This window comes from Pantherophis guttatus, chromosome 6 (assembly GCF_059756535.1).
Source record: "Pantherophis guttatus breed Tessera chromosome 6, ASM5975653v1, whole genome shotgun sequence".
Classification (NCBI taxonomy): domain Eukaryota; kingdom Metazoa; phylum Chordata; class Lepidosauria; order Squamata; family Colubridae; genus Pantherophis; species Pantherophis guttatus.
In genome coordinates, this window is record NC_142068.1 from 86,071,630 (window position 1) to 86,090,192 (window position 18,563).

The 18,563-nt window shown below is 42.2% G+C and overlaps 1 long non-coding RNA gene across 2 annotated transcripts in view; it reads right to left on the bottom strand.

Moving 5' to 3' along the window:
* LOC148113184 (uncharacterized) overlaps positions 1–16,693 on the bottom strand; it is a 60,138-nt gene extending 43,445 nt beyond the window's left edge. For both annotated transcript variants that reach the window (XR_015728534.1, XR_015728533.1), the window contains exon 1: positions 16,434–16,693. This is a non-coding gene — a long non-coding RNA (uncharacterized LOC148113184). The remainder of the gene's footprint in view (positions 1–16,433) is intronic.
* Between the last annotated feature and the right edge of the window lie 1,870 nt (positions 16,694–18,563).

The following is an 18,563-nucleotide window of genomic DNA, read 5'->3' on the forward strand; positions in this document are numbered from 1 at the left end:
TTTTCATTAATGGCAATTATGCTTTCCCCCGGATTCAAAACTCTGGAGAATTTGACAGTCTGAGCTTTGAAGTCATTTCTCTTATCACGGAGAGATTTTTAAGTTCCTCCTGAGGAAGGAACAGATGGGGAAGAAAAAAACCCAGTTGTATAAAGGAAGCCCAGCAGGTGCTTGAATAAAGTCTATCATGTTATCTCAATGACAATAATCAGCAGGACTGTCTAGGAAGCAAAAAATAGACAAGAAAAATAGGCTAGAAAAATAGACAAACCTTATTCAGTCAGTTGACAATGCTTGGTTTCGTTTTCTCGGCAGGATCTACCCTATTTTCCCAAAAATAATACATCCCCTGATAATAAGCTCATCGGGCTTTTGAGCATATGGCAATAAGGCCAAGTGCTTATTTCAGGGTTCAAAAAAATATAAGACAGGGTCTTATTTTCAGGGAAACATGGTACAGATGAGTTTTGTCCAGTGGGCTAACTCTATTTCTCCATGAACAAGAAGAACAGAATAGAATAGAATAGAATAGAATAGAATAGAATAGAATAGAATAGAATAGAATAGAATAGAAATAGAAATAGTGGAATGGGAATGGGAAAGGAAGGGAATTAGAATTAGAAATAATGGGAATGGGAATGGGAATGGGAATGGGAATGGGAATGGGAATAGAATAGAATAGAATAGAATAGAATAGAATAGAATAGAATAGAATAGAATAGAATGGAATGGAATGGAATGGAATGGAATGGAATGGAATGGAATAGAATAGAAATAGAAATAGAAAAAATAGAAATAGAAATAGAAATAGAAATAATGGAATGGGAATGGGAATGGGAATGGGAAAGGAAGGGAATTAGAATTAGAAATAATGGGAATGGGAATGGGAATGGGAATAGAATAGAATAGAATAGAATAGAATAGAATAGAATAGAATAGAATAGAATAGAATAGAATAGAATAGAATAGAATAGAATAACAGAGTTGGAAGGGACTTTGGAGGTCTTCTAGTCCAACCCCCTGCTTAGGCAGGAAACCCTACACCACTTCAGACAAATGGTGAACCAATATCTTCTTAAAAACTTCCAGTGTTAGAGCATTCACAACTTCTGGAGGCAAGTCATTTCACTGATTAATTGTTCTAATGGTCAGGAAATTTATCCTTAGGTCTAGGTTGCTTATCTCCTTGGGTAGGAGAGATTCATTGTAAGCATCACTCCATTATTTGAAACTTGCTCAGAGAAAACGCACCTTTCTCTTTGCGACCCATGACAATTTCCAAGGTGTTCCATTACCATATTACATTTTCTAAGGAATGAGATGAATTAACAAATTTGCATCAGAGGAATGGATTTACACATGAGAAGAAAAAGAGTATCCATCTTCCTTCCTGTGTTATTTTCAATAATTCTTGTTGCTTTTCTTTTTCGCTTTCTGAATACGGCCTTATCCCTACTTAATTCTCTTTAGTCTTGTTCCACGAAACAACTGTTTTGTGTGTTGTCAGTCATTCAAAATTTATATTTATTTTGGGGGTCATATTATGACAGACTTCGGCTTGCCAACTCCTGTTGAAATCAATTCTAGAGTGCTCCCATGTGCCCCCCTGAATGCATGTTAAAGACACGGGCTTATGCCTGAACCACACTACATCTAATTAATTAATTACAGGTGGAATTTATAAATAATACCAGGTATTCCATGTCTTGCTTTTGGGATTGAGGGAGAACAATTTTTTCCCCCAATTTGCAATTGAAGAGTGCTATCCCTCCAGAATCAGTGGGAGTTCAGTAGAATATAAATTTGATATATTGTGGCGGGTCACACAGTCAGCCAGATGTTGAGACTTTATTTGGCGTTTTTGGCCAGCTACCGAGTCCTTCCCAGTAGGTAGGTGTGCATGTTTCATGGTGTTACAGGTTGTTCTGTCCCCGTCTCACACATGCACACCAGCAGTCGACCAAGAGTTAACATAAACCAGCAGACAAGAATTTCCTTGATAACAGAATTGGCAGCAACCCAGTGGCTGCTTGCCAAAAGTTTTTACTTACAAAGGGAGGTTTATCTCCTCTGACCAAAACATCAAAGAAAGTCCACAAAAGCCAAAGAATAGTCAACTCCAGTCCAAAAATCAATCCAAGCAGAGCATATAACAAAGTTCCAAAAATGCAGAATGACTTGCTAGATTTCAGTTTTGTCCATCACAAAGCCCGAAAGGCCACCACACTCCCTTTTATCCCCTGTGGGGTGTGGTCCAGTGACTCAGTTTAATATCTGGCACGCCTCCTTCTCTGCTGCGCACGCTTGTCTTTCCGATGCTGTCGGGGATCCAGCCAAGACTTATCTCCATCGCTGTCTAACTGCGGCTGCTCGGAAGTGCCTGGCTCCTGGCCTATCTCTTGGCCTTCGGAAGACACCTGAGGCATTGCCAGAGAGGAGGGTCCTGGAGAGGGAGGCCTTGCCAACTCCTCTCCTTCACTTTCGGAGTCTTCTCCCTCCGATAAGACGGCCTCGGGGGTCGGAGTCACAACACAGGTATCATTACAGGATGTAAGCTGTTCCAAGCAAAACCACCTTTTGCAATTGACTGATAATGAATTTGTCAATGCCAATGGTGTTCAAAGGGTGAGTGGTGCGGTGGCACTAAAGGTGGCACTCTCACCTCACTATCTGGAGGCTGTGAGTTCGATCCTAGGTAAAGGCAGATATTTCTCTCTCTGGAGACACTGAGAATATATCTGCTGAATAAAACTCCACATTGGTGACAGGAAGGGCATCCGGCCAGTAAACACTCAGCTCCATTCAGTTGCCCAGACCCGACCCTGCAAGGGATTATGGGGTTGTTAAAAAGAGGATGATAATGAATGGTGTTCAAAGGGTGTTCCAGTTGTTTTGGGATTGCACCCTAATACTATCTTTGCTTTTTTTTGCCACAGTCATTCTAGTTCTCTTTGCAGATCTTTGTATTCTGTTATCTTCTCTAGTTCTTTCTCTTCTCTTCTGCTGTATCCAGGTACTGTCATGTCCACTATCCAAATTTTTTTGGGTCATTCTGATTGACAGCAGCTAAGTCTCAGGCATGTAGCAGGTACGTATTTATCTCCCCTGTGTATTGCATGATGGATAAACACACCAGGATCTATTTTGCAGAGTATACTTTGGAGTTTGCTGATCATCTTCGTTGCTCTTCTTTAAACCCATTCCATTTTTTCTAATTTGTTCAGTGCAATTTACATAACCCTGGGGATTAAGCACATTCAAAATAAAGAGGTATTTACCAGTCAATGTGAATTCTATCAATTCTGGGTTTTCATCTTTAATCTTCCCTTTTATTCTTCTCTCCACAATTTTCTTTTATCTTTTTGGTGAAGAACAATGACCAATCTAAAAACTGAGCAGCTCTGTCTTAGTTACCTGTTATAATATAGGCTGAAATATATGAAGAACGGTTGCGGACGTTGGGTATGTCAAGTCTAGGGAAAAGAAGGCCCAGGGGTGACATGATAACAATGTTCCAATATTTGAGGGGCTGCCACAAAGAAGAAGGAGTCAAGCTATTCTCCAAAGCTCCTGAGGATAGGACAAGAAGCAAAAGATGGAAACTAATCAAGGAGAGAAGCAACCTAGAACTAAGGAGAAATTTCCTGACATTGAGAACAATCAGTGGAATGAACTTCCCTCCAGAAGCTGTGGGTGATCCAACACTGGAGGCTTTCACAAAGAGACCGGACAACCATTTGTCTGAAATGGTATAGAGCAGTGATGGCTAACCTTTTTGCCATTGTGTGCCAGGAGCGGGGTGGGGTGGTCGCGCACGTGTGTGCCCACACTCATAATTCTATGTGCCCTGCCCCTGTGCATGCGTGCGCAACCTCCCATGCTCCCCCTGCTCCTGGCATGTGATGGCACGGTAAGCCTGTTTTTTGCTCTCCCCAGCCTCCAGAGCCTTTCTAGGAGTCTGGAGAGGGCAAAAACAGCCTTCCCCACCCCCCGGAGGCCCATTTGCCAACTTCCAGCCTCCGGGAGGGTGGGGAAGGCCATTTTCGTCCTCCCCAGACTCCTAGAAAGGCTCTGGGGGTTGGGGAGAGAGAAAAACGGGCCTTCCCCACCACCCCCTGAGGTCCTCCGGAGGCAGGAAACAGCCTGTTTCCCTACTTCCGGTGGGCCCAGAAGGTCTGAAAATGAGCTGGCCGGTGCGCACATGCATGCCAAAGCTGAGCTCACGTGCCCACTGATATGGCTAAGCGTTCCACCTGTGGCACGCGTGCCATAGGTTCGCCATCACGGGTTTAGAATTTCCTGCTTGAAAAGAGGGTTGGGACTAGAAGACCTCCAAGGTCCCTTCCAACTCTATTATTCTGTTATTTTTATTGACCAGCTGGTACACAGATTCTTTTCTTTTTTCATCTTCTTCCAAAGATACATAAAGGAGACCTTTTACACAGCATTTTTGACCAACCTCAACATCACGGCAACATTTCTTTTTCTTGGTGATTGGCCTCTCTTTCCATATTTTTTAAATATGCGTTTTTTGACATTTGCAGCTCTGATCATTTTCAACAGCTTTCTCTCTTCTTCTCCGCAGTTGTGAGATAACCAGAGGTGGCATTCAGCTGGTTTGCACTGGTTCGGGCGAACCGATAGTGGTGATCGCGGGTGGGCCCACCTATTGCTGCCCTATTTAGCCATGTTTTTGAGACTGGGATCATCCATGGAAGGCATGTGTGAGAGCAAAGCTTATGCGTGGAAGGCCGGGCACATGCATGGAAGGCACATGTGTGAAGTTATCTTTACTACCAGTTTGCAATGGGATCGTGCACGCACGCTTGCTTCACTCTCGTGTGCACCTTGCTTCTGCGCATGCGCAGATCACCGATGATGACATCCGGGATGGTGGGCGGGGCCTCCAGCTGGTTTTACTACCAGTTCTTGTGAACCAGTCCGAACCGGAGGCAACCCACCACTGATGCACGCACACAGCAAACCGGTGGTAAAAATATGTGAAACCCATCTCTGGAGATAACCCCCACCTTTCACTCCCTAGTAAATATTTGAAGGAGAGGAAAAATACTCCTAGTGTATTACTCTTTCCCCTCCGTAAATATATTAAATAGAACCGAGATGAAGGTCACAGCAGGAGAAAGAATAGCACGCTGACAAAGAAGACAAAGACCTACTATATTCATGTGCAACTTTGAAGGAGGCAAAGAAGAAATGGGATTCTTCACCTTCGAAATTGCAGGTTGCCTGAACACCGTCTGTTTCCTCCCTTCCATTCTTATATCCAGGCACTTCCTCTTCCCAGTGAATTAACAACAAGGGAAAGGTGCAAGCAAGCAGTGAGATCTGGATTTTCAAAGCCGTAGGCAGTTATTTAATGGATTAGCACATCCAGACGAAAGATGTTCAGTACAGGTTTTTAAAAAAAGAAGAAGAAAAACCAGGGGCCATTATACAGGCCCTGGAATTCATTTAACTGGACTTCGTCTCCTTATCCATCAAAACTAATTGTTCCATCGCTTGCCTTCATTCTTCTCTGCAATATATTCTCAGAAGAAGAAAATCAAGTACCGTAATCAAATGGAACACCCAAAATTTATATTACCTCTTTTCCAGACAAGACATAAAGGTTTGCTTTCTTTTGCCACAGTCGTTCTAGTTCTCTTTACAGGTCTTTGTATTAGTTCTTCCTCTTCTATTCTGCTATATCCAGGTACTGTCGCAGGGGTGAAATGCTACCAGTTTGGCCGAACCAGTAGCAATAGTGGTGAGTGGTTCGGAGAAACGGTTAGCGATGGCAGTGTGAGGCTCTGCCCATCTGCCTGGTCATCGTTACTTCCTGGTTTTAACCAGGAAGTAACCTGTTTATTACCCTCTGCGCATGCACAGAAGGGTTTGTGCATGCGCAGAGGGTCAGCGCGCACCCATTCCGTGCATGCCACACGTGCACTTCCAAACTGGTGGGGAAGGTAAGTAGATTTCACCCCTGTACTGTCGTGTCCACTATCCAGATTTTTTGGATACTGTCAATCATTCTGATTGACAGTAGCTAAGCCTCAGGCATGTAGCAGCAGGGGTGAAATGGTCCCGGTTCGGACCGGATCGCCCAATCTGATAGCGATGGTGGCAGGTGGTTCGGAGAACCAGTAGCAAAAATCCCTGCCCCCCCCCATGCCCAGCTGAGCCACACAATCATCAGAGGCTTTTTTAAACTTTTTTTTATTTAAAAAGTTTTTTTATTTTATAAACAAACAATACATAATCAATTATTCAATATATCTTCTAAATACATCTTTTAAGTCTTCTTTTTGCTCCTCCAATATTTATCATATCTTAATATTGTAAACAAACAAACAAATAATACATAGTCAATCATTCAATATATCTTCTGAATACATCTTTTAAGTCTTCTTTTTACTCCTCCAATATTTATCATATCTTAATATTGTCATTTCCTTTATTATAACATTTCCCCCACTTTACTTACTTCCCTATTAATACCTTAATCTATCTTTTAATTTTATTAAAAATTAGACAACAATTTTATCCCCACACAACCTTCAATCCCCTTCAACAACCTCTTTGGCCGAAAAAATGCTTTTAAAAGTAAAAAAAAAAAAAAGTTGACCACGCCAACCCAGTCACATTACCTCCCCCCCTACCAAGCCACACCCACAGAACTGGTAGTAACAAATTGTACATTTCACCACTGTGTAGCAGGTACGTATTTATCTCCCCTGTTTATTGCATGATGGATAAACACACCCAAATCTATTTTGCAGAGTATTTTGAGCTTGCTGATCATCTTCGTTGCTCTTCTTTAAACCCGTTCCGATTTTTCTAATTTGTTCAGTGCAATTTACCTAACTCCGGGGATTAAGCACATTCAAAATAAAGAGGTATTTACCAGTCAATGTGAATTCTATCAATTCTGGGTTTTCATCTTTAATCTTCCCTTTTATCCTTCTCTCCACAATTTTCTTTTATCTTTTTGGTGAAGAACGATGAACCAATCTAAGAACTGAGCAGCTCTGTCTTTGTAACCTGTTAAGATGTTAATATTTTTAGGGGGCTAAAGGCTGAAATATATGAAGGACAGTTGCAGAATTTGGGCATAGCAAATCTAGTGAAGAGAAGGACCAGAGGAGAAATGATAGCAGTCTTCCAATATTTGAGGGGCTACCAGAGAGAGGAAGGGGAACAACCTATTTCCCAAAGCACCAGAAGGCGAGACAAGGAATAATGGATGGAAACTGATCAAGGAGAGATTCAACTTAGAAATAAAGGAGAAATTTTCTGACAGGGAGAACAATCAACCCATGGAACAGAAGTTGCCTTTGGAAGTTGTAGGAGCTTCATCACTGGAGGCTTTCAAGAAGAGATTGGACTGCCATCTGTCAGAAATGGTATAGGGTCTCCTGCCTGGGTGGGGGGTTGGACTAGATGACCTTTGAGGCCCCTTCCAACTCTGTTAATCTGTTAAATCTGTCATCACAATCCACTTTATCGCTGTTGTTATGAAGGTTCAGATAGAAACCTTTGTGGTCCGCTATCTTATTCTGAGTAAAATAAATGTGTTTTGAAGGTTGGGAAAGTCACAAAACGTTAGATACTTTGCAATCTCTCTTGGTCACTCCAACATCTGGAAAATATTCTTGGGAAAAGCCCTATGAAATGTACCGGCGTCATAGAACCGGTACTCCTTCCCTTACGGCCACAATGGAGCCCAACAATTCTGTTGCTAAGTGAAACATTTGTTAAGTGAGTTTTGCCCCATTTTATGACCACTATTGTTAAGTGAATCACTGCAGTTCTTCAGTTAGTAACACGGTTGTTAAGTGAATCTGGCTTCCCCATTGATCTTGCTTGTTGGAAGGTCGCAAAAGGGGACCACGTTACCCCTGGACACTATGATCATCCTAAATGTGAGTTAGTTGCCAAGTGCCTCAATTTTGATCACATGACCATAGGGAATGCTACAATGGCCGTAAGTGTGAAAAACGGTCATAAATCTGTGTTTTCAGTGCCCCCTGCAATTTGAACGATCACTAAATGAACTGTTGTAAGTTAAGGACCACTTCTATTGGCTTTTAAGGATTGTCCTTCCATGATGAATGTATTTTTATACTATTCTTCTGCAGTTCCAAGAATACAGTACGGCGGATAAAGGGGAGAACGGAAACTTGTAAGTAAGCATTCCTCCAATCATAAATTAACACATAAAATAGATAATGCTTCCTCCATGGATCCCCTGGATCAGGGGTGGGTTCTAATTTTTTTTTTTACTACCGGTCCTGTGGGCGTGGCTTATTTTGTGGACATGGCTTGTGGGGGTTATGTGACTGGGTAGGCGTGGCCAACTTTTTTTTTTTTTTACTTTTAAAAGTAAAAGAGGTTGCAGAAAAACAATGCTTTTAGAAGCCTCTGACGATCAGGCAAGTCAGCTGGGATCGCCAGAAGCTTTAAAAGGCACTTTTTTCCCCTACAACCTGTTCGGCTGAAGAGGTTGCAGAAAAAATGCTTTTAAAAGCCTCTGAGATCCCAGCTGAGCTGCGCGATCATCAGAGACTTTTTAAAAAAATTTTAAAAGAATTTTTTCAGCCAAAGAGTTTGTAGAAAAAATGCTTTTAAAAGTAAAAAAAAAAAAAATCCTCTGATGAGGTGGGCGGGGTAAGCGAGCGGTGACCAGGCCAGGGACTAGTTCGGGGGCATGGCCAGCCAATGTTATTACCGGTTCTCCGAACTACTAAAATTTTTTACTGCCGGTTCTTGTGAACCAGTGCAAACCAGGAGCAACCCACCACTGCCCTGGATGAACTAAACTGCTTAGAGAGAGCTGTTAAGCACTGTGAAGCGGTATATAAGTCTAAGTGCTATTGACTCAGCCTTCCATCCTTCCTAGGTTGGTAAAATAAGGACCCAGATTGTTGGGGGCAATAGGCTGACTCTGTAAACTACTTAGAGGGGGCTGTAAAGCACTATGAAGCAGTATATAAGTGCTGTTGCTCTTCCTTCCTTCCTTCCTTCCTTCCTTCCTTCCTTCCTTCCTTCCTTCCTTCCTTCCTTCCTCCTTCCCTTCTTTCCCTCCTTCCCCTCTTTCCGTCCCTCCGTCCCTCCCTCCTTCCCTTGGTTTGAATGCAGTATTGCAGGCTGGCTCTGCCCATTGCCAAGAGTTTGATCCTGAGCAGCTCAAGGTTGACCCTTCCTTCCATCCTTCCCCGGTTAGTAAAATGAGGACCCAGATTGTTGAGGGCAAGATGCTAACTCTGTAAACTGTTTAGAGAGGGCTGTAAAGCACTATGAAGTGGTATATAAGTCTAAGTGTTATTGACTCAGCCTTCCATCCTTCCGAGGTCAGTAAAATGAGGACCCAGATAGTTGGGGGCAAGAGGCTGACTCTGTAAACAGCTTAGTGAAGCAGTATATAAGTCTATTTCTACTGCTATCATGCTAATGCTCAGAAATGCTACGTTCTTACGCTGTTTCCTCCTAAGCAGCAATACATATAATATTTGCACTTCCAATATCCCTCTCTGGGCATCTGCTACAAACGCAAGATGGGGCCGTAGGGTTGGGTTAAGCATGCAAGCTCAGCACACACAAAAGATTTCATGACTATTCAGCACAATGTGCTTAGAAATCGGAACAAAGGAAGGTCAGAAGCAGAGTCAACGTTGGTGAAGCACAGCTGCGTGCGTTGCCCAAGGACTCCTATACAATTCAAGCCTCACACATTCATCTCAATGCCTTATCTCAGTTGGTGCGAGCTGTGTTGGGATTTCAGCGTGGTCTTATTTCTGGGGTCTTCTACCATTACAGTCTCCAAGAAGCCAGAAATGAATCTTTCAATAAACCCGTGACAAACTCTCTTGATACTGCCTTGCAAGCATCAGCAAAATGACTGCTAACTAGGTTAAACCACACCATTTCTTTCTGTCTTTACTTGCACCCCATCTTTATTATTTTCCAACTATTATTTTCAAGTAGCTAGCGTATCTATCCAACACTCCTTCCTCTTCCTATTTTCGCACCAACACGACAACCAACTTGTGAGGGGGGTTGAGCTGAGAGTGAAAATGACTTGCCCAAGGTCAACCAGCTGGCTTCCACGACTAAAGCAGGACTAGAATTCACCGTCTCCTGGTTTCTAGCCTAAGTACCTGAAGCACTAGATCAAAATGGTTCAGACAATGACAGAATCAGCATTTCTTAAACCCTTATATTCATTTCCACTTTCAACTCACAGAAGAGATGGAGAAATTGGCCTGAAAGCTGTTACCTGGCAGAACAGCTGTCCTCCACTGGTGGGAAACCCTTATCTTGTCCCTCCTCTTTTCTGGAGTTAAGATATTGTGACACCTTCACAATAGCTAATATGAATGTGTACACAGAGAGAAAGAGATAAATACATATGCATATGTATGGACCTCATGGTGCATCCAAAGGATTATTGTCTATTAAGGATATTATTGGGTGGTCCAGAAATTACTAGTAGTAGTAGTAGTAGTACTACTTCTTCTTCTTCTTCTTCTTCTTCTTCTTCTTCTTCTTCTTCTTCTTCTTCTTCTTCTTCTTCTTCTTCTTCTTCTTCTTCTTCTTCTTCTTCTTCTCCTCCTCCTCCTCCTCCTCCTCCTCCTCCTCCTCCTCCTCCTCCTCCTCCTCCTCCTCCTTCGTCTTCATCTTCATCTTCGTCTTCCTCTCCTTCCCTTCTTTGGAAGGAATCTTGGAGATCTTCTAGTCCAACCCCCTGCTCAAGAAGGAGACCCTAAACCATTTCAGACAAATGGCTGTGCAGTCTCTTCTTCAAAACCTCCAGTGTTGGAGCACTCACAACTTCTGGAGGCAAGCTGTTTCATTGGTTAATCATCCTCACTCTTAGGAAATTTCTAACTGTTGCTTCTCTCCTTGATTAGTGTCCATCCATTGCTTCTTGTCCTGCCCTCAGGTGCTTTGGAAAATAGGTTGGATTCCTCTTCTTTATGGCAGCCCATCAGATATTGGAAGACTGCTATCATGTCACCTGTGGTCCTTCTTTTTACTAAACTAGACATACCAAACTATCTCATCTTAAGAAGAACTTGACAAATTCTAAGAGTTTTTAAAACAACACCCCTCCTCTCTGACAAATTATTCATTTAATCCTGTCCTGATAGCCTTAAAGGGCCAGACAAGAAGCCATGGATGGAAACTAATCAAGGAGAGAAGCAACCTAGAACCAAGAAGAAATTTCCTGACAGAACAATTAATCAGTGGAACAACTTGCCTCCAGAAGTTGTCGGGGTCCAATACTGGAGGTTTTAAAGAAGAGATTGGACAACCAGTTGTCTGAAATGATACAGGGTTTTCTGCTTGAGCAGGGGGTTGGACTAGAAGACCTCCAAGGTCCCTTCCAACTCTGTTATTCTACGTATATTCTAAATACATTTACGTTTCTCTCCTGCCCCCTACTTAGTTCATCCTTCAACTCCATTCTGATGATTCTTTGTTTATGCTTGCATAATGCAAGTTGACACCACAAGTCTGACACCCCACTAACCCCTCAAATCATTCTGTCTTCTCCAGAGCAAAACATCGCATTACCAGCACAAATTTGCTTACACGAGCAGCAATTGAATCCACTTTCTGAGCTACCTTTCTGTGATTAGATTTAATAAAGCTTGTTCAAATTAATCCAAGTCTAAACAGCAAAATTTTATCAGTGTTTAGCTGGGCAACGCAAAATAATAAGCAAAGGGAAGAGCACGTCTTCCTTCCCCTGTTCTCAATAAGGCATGGGAGGTTTGAAATTTACCTAAATGGAGAAACCAGGGGAAAACTAAATATCCTACAGCCCATTTTCCTGGGCATTGTGTGCCATTCAAAAATAAAACAAGGACAATACTAATTAAGGCAGACCTGAAACTACTGCACCTGTTGAACTGGGAAAACAGTGTTCAAGTTTTTATTCCTTATCAAATGAATATAACTGCTTGGTTACAACAAAGAGATTTTAAATATATATATATATATTCATGTGCACCCTTTACATTTCAAGAATCTTTATAGCTTGGCCCAGGGGCTACCACATGGGCAAGATTAAACTGAGGCAACCTTGGTGTTATTAATAGCTACCCCAAAATAGCACTGACACTTACTCTGCTAACTGTTGTCACCAAAAATATTCAGTTCGTTTGGACACAGGCAATTGCCTGTCGAAAGGAATATTCTTTAATCAGCTGCTCAGTACTATCTCTTTACTTTTATTACTTTTACTTTTTACTTTTATTATATTTATATACCGCCCTTCTCCCGAAGGACTCAGGGCGGTGAACAGCCATGGTAAAAACAATATACAAGACAAAAAAATTAAAAACTTATTAAAATAATTCAATCACTGGCCAAATTTAAAACACCCAGCTAAAATCATTATTAAATAGGGGTTATTAAAACCCCTATCAAAACCCAATTAAAATCCTTTATCCCGTCAGACCGGCTTGCTGGAATAATAGGGTGTTCAGAGCACGACGGAAGGCGAGGAGGTTGGGGATCCTTTGTATGTCCGGGGGTAATTCATTCCATAGGGCCAGGGCCCCCACAGAGAAGGGTCTCCCCCTGGGGGTCACCAGCCTACATTGTTTGGCCGACGGTACCCTGAGGACTACTGCGTGTGTGAACTACTGCATCTTATCATCCATCTCTTCCTCTCTTTCTCTCTTTCTTACCCCCCTCTCTCATGTATCTATCTATCAATCAATCAGTCAATCAATCAATCAACCATCTACCTAAATTATCTATCTATCTATCTATCTATCTATCTATCTATCTATCTATCTATCTATCTATCTATCTATCTTTCTTTCTTTCTTTCTTTCTTTCTTTCTTTCTTTCTTTCTTTCTTTCTTTCTATCATCTATCATCTATCATCTATCATCTATCATCTATCATCTATCATCTATCTATCTATCTATTATCTATCTACTAGCCGGATGCCCATGCTTCGCTACGAAACTATGTGATAAATTGACATTTAAAGCCTAAAACTTAATGTAGAATGTGTAACTCTGTAGCATCAGAGCATGTTAATATAAGACAACTGGCAGTTGGAACAGAGGGGGAGGGGCATATAATGTCCCAGCCTTCAAACTGGATGAGTCACATGCTTGCCACGCCCACGCCTGGTTTAGCAAAGGGGCAGCATCAGAGTGTGTTAATATAAGGCAACTGGCAGTTGGAACAGAGTTCTTTTCAGGTGTGGAGGGGGCATAGAATGTGTAGCTTCTTAGCATCAGAGCATGTTAATATAAGGCAACTAGGCAGTTGGCACACAGTTCCTTTCAGGTGGGGAGGGGGAGTAGAACATCTAAGTCCTTAGCATCAGAGCATGTGAATATAATACTGTATATGAAATAATAATGATCTGATGGTCATTTCGAAAAATCCTTTCTTGGCCAGCACCTAGAAGCTAAGAGTGCCAAATATGTGCCAAATTTCAAGTTTGTAGGCTTTACCATTCTGGAGATTTTGTGATGAGTGAGTGGTATTTGACTTTATCTATCTATCATCTATCTATTTTAAAACCACTCATCCCCCTCACAGAAGGATTCTGGACAGTGTACATACAAAATTTCAGAAATATAAAAGAAATATATACAATTTAAAATTTAAAGGCAAGGCGGAATTAAAATTAAAAGTTAATTAAAAGGCAGAGGGATGCACAAAGAACATGACTACAACGCCACCTCTTGATATCTAACTCCAGCTTTCATAGGGCTGGAAGGGACCTTGGAGTTCCTCTAATCCAACCCCCTGCCTAAGACTGAAGACCTTAATGCTTCCCAGACAAATGGCTGTCCAATCTTTTCTTGAGGATCTCCAGAGATGGAGCATCCACAACTCTGGAAGGCAGGCTGTTTCATTTATTAATTGTTCTCACTGTCTCTCCTTATTTCCAGGTTAGATTTCCCTCTGAGGAGCTTCTACCCATTGCTTCTTGTCCAGCCCTCAGATGCTTGGAAGAACAAATAGACTCCCTCTTCCTTATGACAGCTCTTCAAGTATTGGAAGACTGCTATCATGTCTCCCCTAAGGCTTCTCTTCGTTAGGCTAAGCATAACCAGTTCCCTTAGCTGCTGGTCACATGGCTTAGCCTGGGCTCCGTACAACATTAATGGCAAGCTGTCATTCTATTGTAAAAGGAAAAAAAAAAAATGGCCATCTATCTCCTCTCTTCCACAAACTCGTACTTCAGTCACATAAAAGATGGATATGGCCCTGAAATGAAGTGTGTGTGTGTGTGAGAGAGAAAGAGAGGGGTGGGGGAGGGAGGGAGGGAGAGGGAGAGAGAGGGGGAGGGAGAGGAAGAGAGAGAAAGAGAGAAAGAGAGAGAGATGCCACCCTGTTTCCTCAAAAATAAGCCCAATCAAGCTTTTGAGCGCATGCGCTAAAATAAGCCCTCCCTGAAAATATTTAAACGCATGGACAGCAGGTCCCTGTCATTTCCCCTGGTTTCTTCCACACACCCCAAAATAATAAGACCTCCCCGAAAATAAGGCCAAGCACTTATTTTGGGGTTCAAAAAAATATAAGACAGGGTCTTATTTTGGGGGACACATGGTAAATATGGGATAATGGCTTGGTGCCTAGTGATTTGGTCTTCCCCATCCCTTTTTCCAGGAATGCAATCTTGGATCTCTTTGTCTCTTGCAATTTTATAATGTCGTTTTACAATTTTTCAATTCTTTAATGTTAAATAATTTGGTTTTCATGTTTTATTGTACCAATTAAACTGTACGCAGCCCAGAGCATCCCAGGGAGGGAGAGGTTTGTAAGTGTGATATAGAAATAAATATAAGTAATAATAATATAGAAGTGCCCTGGCCCACAAATTAATTGCCCCCCTTCCACGTTTCTACCTGTAAAGTTTAATCACTTAAAAAAAAAAACTCAGCAAAAGGTGAAGGGATCAAGAAACCATAGTTTTGAATGAAATTTGCCTTTAATATGTATCGAGGACTATTTATAAATGGTTATGGATTAAGGAACTGTGTCATATGTGGAAGAGGAATAACAGAATAACAGAATTGGTAGGGACCTTGGAGGTCTTCTAGTCCAACCCCCTGCTCAATAGCAATAGCACCTAGACTTATATGCTGCTTCACAGTGCTTTCCAGCCCTCCCTAAGCAGTTTACAGAGTCAGCTTATTGCACCCAACAATCTGGGTCCTCATTTTACCAACCTCAGAAGGATGGAAGACTGAGTCAACCTTGAGCCTGGTGAGATTCGATCTGCCAAACTTCTGGCAGCTGGTGATCAGCAGAATTAGCCTGCAGTACTGCACTCTAACCACTGCGCCACCATGTCTCATTAAGCAGGAAACCCTGTACCATTTCAGACAAATTGTTGTCCAATCAGCACTCTCGTTGACTAATGAGGGGCCCATTTCCCAGGCTTCAGTCACTTCCCTGGCTGTTTTTGTGCCTGCTCGTCCAACATTCAATTTCGCAGCTACTAAGATTGTCGGACAAGCAGGGACAAAAACAGCCAGGGAAGTGATTGAAGCCAGGGAAATGGGCCCTTTGTCAGTCATCAGGAGTGCCGATTTAGCAACAGCCTATCAAGTACTTAGAAGGTGAGGGCTGGGCAGCAGAAGCGAATGACAGCCAATGACTTAACAGCCAGCTATCAACACATCCCAATCAACATCTAAATAGCCACACACAATAGGCACTATAAACACCACACAGAACAAGCACACACTCCTCTAGAGAGAAGTTCCCTGAGGATGGGCTCCAGCACGAATCCGAAAGCTCGAAAGACAAAACCTCAATTAATCAGTGGAACAACTTGCCTTCAGAAGTTGTGAATGCTCCAACACTGGAAGTTTTAAAGAAGAGATTGGATAATCCTTTGTCTGACATGGTATAGAGTTTCCTGCCTAAGCAGGGGGTTGGACTAGAAGACCTTCAAGGTCCCTTCCAACTCTGTTATTCTATTCTATTCTATTCTATTCTATTCTATTCTATTCTATTCCATTCCATTCCATTCCATTCCATTCCATTCCATTCCATTCCATTCCATTTTCTGGTCTGGTGACCAACCCAGATTGGATCTATTCCACCATGTCAGGTCAAAGTGTTAAGGTTACAAAGTCAAGATAACACTAGAAGGCTTTTAATCTAATTTCTTTAAGGTTAGATTGTTTTCTGTGCTGGTTAACTTTGAAAACCTCATTAGTTTCAGCAAGTATCAAGATGAGATGGATAATATACTCAATAATAATTGCAAAAAAAAAAAAAAATCCCACCCGTAGTGAAAAGATCTAACAATTCCAGCTTAGTTCATTTTTGCCTACATTCCGTTCTTTGCATTGTTTTCCAACAGAACCCTTTTAGACTCAGTGCAGCCAAATATAGATGCCCAAGTTGCTAATGAGAAATGTACGCTAATGCATTACCTTGTGCTCTCTGGGGGTGCAATTTGAAATCCCAGCTGGATATTCAGATTCATGATGAGAATGCAGATATTTCTGGATCTCTGACACGAGGACCTTGCTTTTTAGCTGATCAGAAGAGAGGTGGCAAATCAAAGATGCATCATCAGCACTGATGAAAATCCAGCAGAATTATAATGATGGTGTCTTTGCTGAGTCCAAAGACAGCAATCCTGTTTTGATTTTAACTGCATTACCAATGTAGGCATTTAGATAACCTACCTTCCTTCCTTCCTTCCTTCCTTCCTTCCTTCCTTCCTTCCTTCCTTCCTTCCTTCCTTCCTTCCTTCCTTCCTTCCCTCCCTCCCTCCCTCCCTCCCTCCCTCTTTGTCTCTCCCTCCCTCCTTTCCTCCTCCCTCCCTCCCGCCCTTTCCTCTCTCCCTCCCTCCTTCCTCCCTCCCTTTCTTCCTCTCTTCCTCACTCCTTTCCTCTTTCCTTCCTTCCTTCCTTCCTTCCTTCCTTCCTCCCTCCCTCGCCCCTCCACTTCCTTCCCTCTCCCCCTCCCTCCCTCCTTTCCTTCCTTCCTTCTTTCTCCTCATATTCAGTTTATTAACAATTCTAGAGACTGCACTGGAGCAATTCAACACGTTTTTTCCTCTGGGATCCTTGATTAACCACAATTGCCTCTTGACTCTGAATCGTATCATGATGCTGACAAAACATCTAAAGCCCACATCCATTAGGAAGACAACCATGGGAAGTTCATGATCATCATTTGTCATCCAGTCTGGACCTCAATTACTCAGGGCAATAATTCCTGCCATCAACACCTAGTACCCAATTTAGTTCCGATAAGTATTAAATGATTAGACAAAACAATTTAATATGGCAGCACAAAATACGCTATTGCTTATGAATTGCACAGCAGTTCATTCGGAACCATGGTGGCTCAATGGTTAAAATGCAGTATTGCAGGCTAACTGCCCACAGCCAGGAGTTCAATCCTGACGGTCTAAAGTTTGACTCAGGCTTCCATCTTTCCGAGGTGGGTAAAATGAAGACCCAGATTGTTGAGGGTAAGTTGCTGACATTGTAAACTGCTTAGAGAGGGCTGTAAAGCACTATGGAGCAGTATATAAGTCTAAGTGCTATTGCTATTCAAGAAAAAGACAACATACTGAGTGTCAGGATTCCAAGTAACACCTCCAACAAAAGAAAACTCCGTATGAACTACCATTGAATGAACCACTTTTGCTTGAAGAAGGTTGGTTAAATTTACTTAATCAGGGACTTCTACAGAAAACAAAGATCTGGAACAACTACCCTAGCTTTCTCTGATTATAGGGCAAACTTCTGTGCCAGAGGTGGTATTCAGCAGGTTCTGACCAGTTCTGGAGAACCGGTAGCAGAAATTTTGAGTAGTTCAGAGAACCGGCAAATACCATCTCTGACTGGCCCCGCTCCCATCTATTCTCTGCCTCCCAAGTCCCAGCTGATCGGGAAGAAATGGGGATTTTGCAGTAACCTTCCCCTGGAGTGGGGTGGGAATGGAAATTTTACAGTATTCTTCCTGTGCCACACCCATCAAGCCACACCCACAGAACTGGTAGTAAACATTTTTTGAATACCACCACTGTGCTAGACCCATCAGGTCTAGCCGACATTGCAATGCCAAGAGATGGAAAGAGAATATTTCAAGGCTCTGTATCTTGATAAAGTTATTGGAGGTGACCAATTGATTAATGCTAACCTTCAATGTTTTATGAAATAGACAGTTTCCTGGGCTACTTATGCACAGGACAAAAGCGACTAAAGAGGCAATGTGATAATGAAGCTTGTTGAAATATTGGCCCTGCTTTTCAGAAAATCAATTCCTGACATGGGTCCCTCAAACGTCACTCCTTGTCATCTGGAATCCCTTATGGAATTGGTTCTTGCCCTTTGTTGTGACATTAATCTAGTGACATTCAAGCAGCAAAGATTCCAGATTTCCTTTCTTACTTCAGGAGATTAAAAACAATGGGGACCGTTCTGGCCCCTCACCCCCACCCCTGCAATAAGCAAAGAAAGCACACACACACACACACACACACACACACACATACACATAAAGGTTTTTATTATTATTATTTTTACAAACATATCAAGTCAATG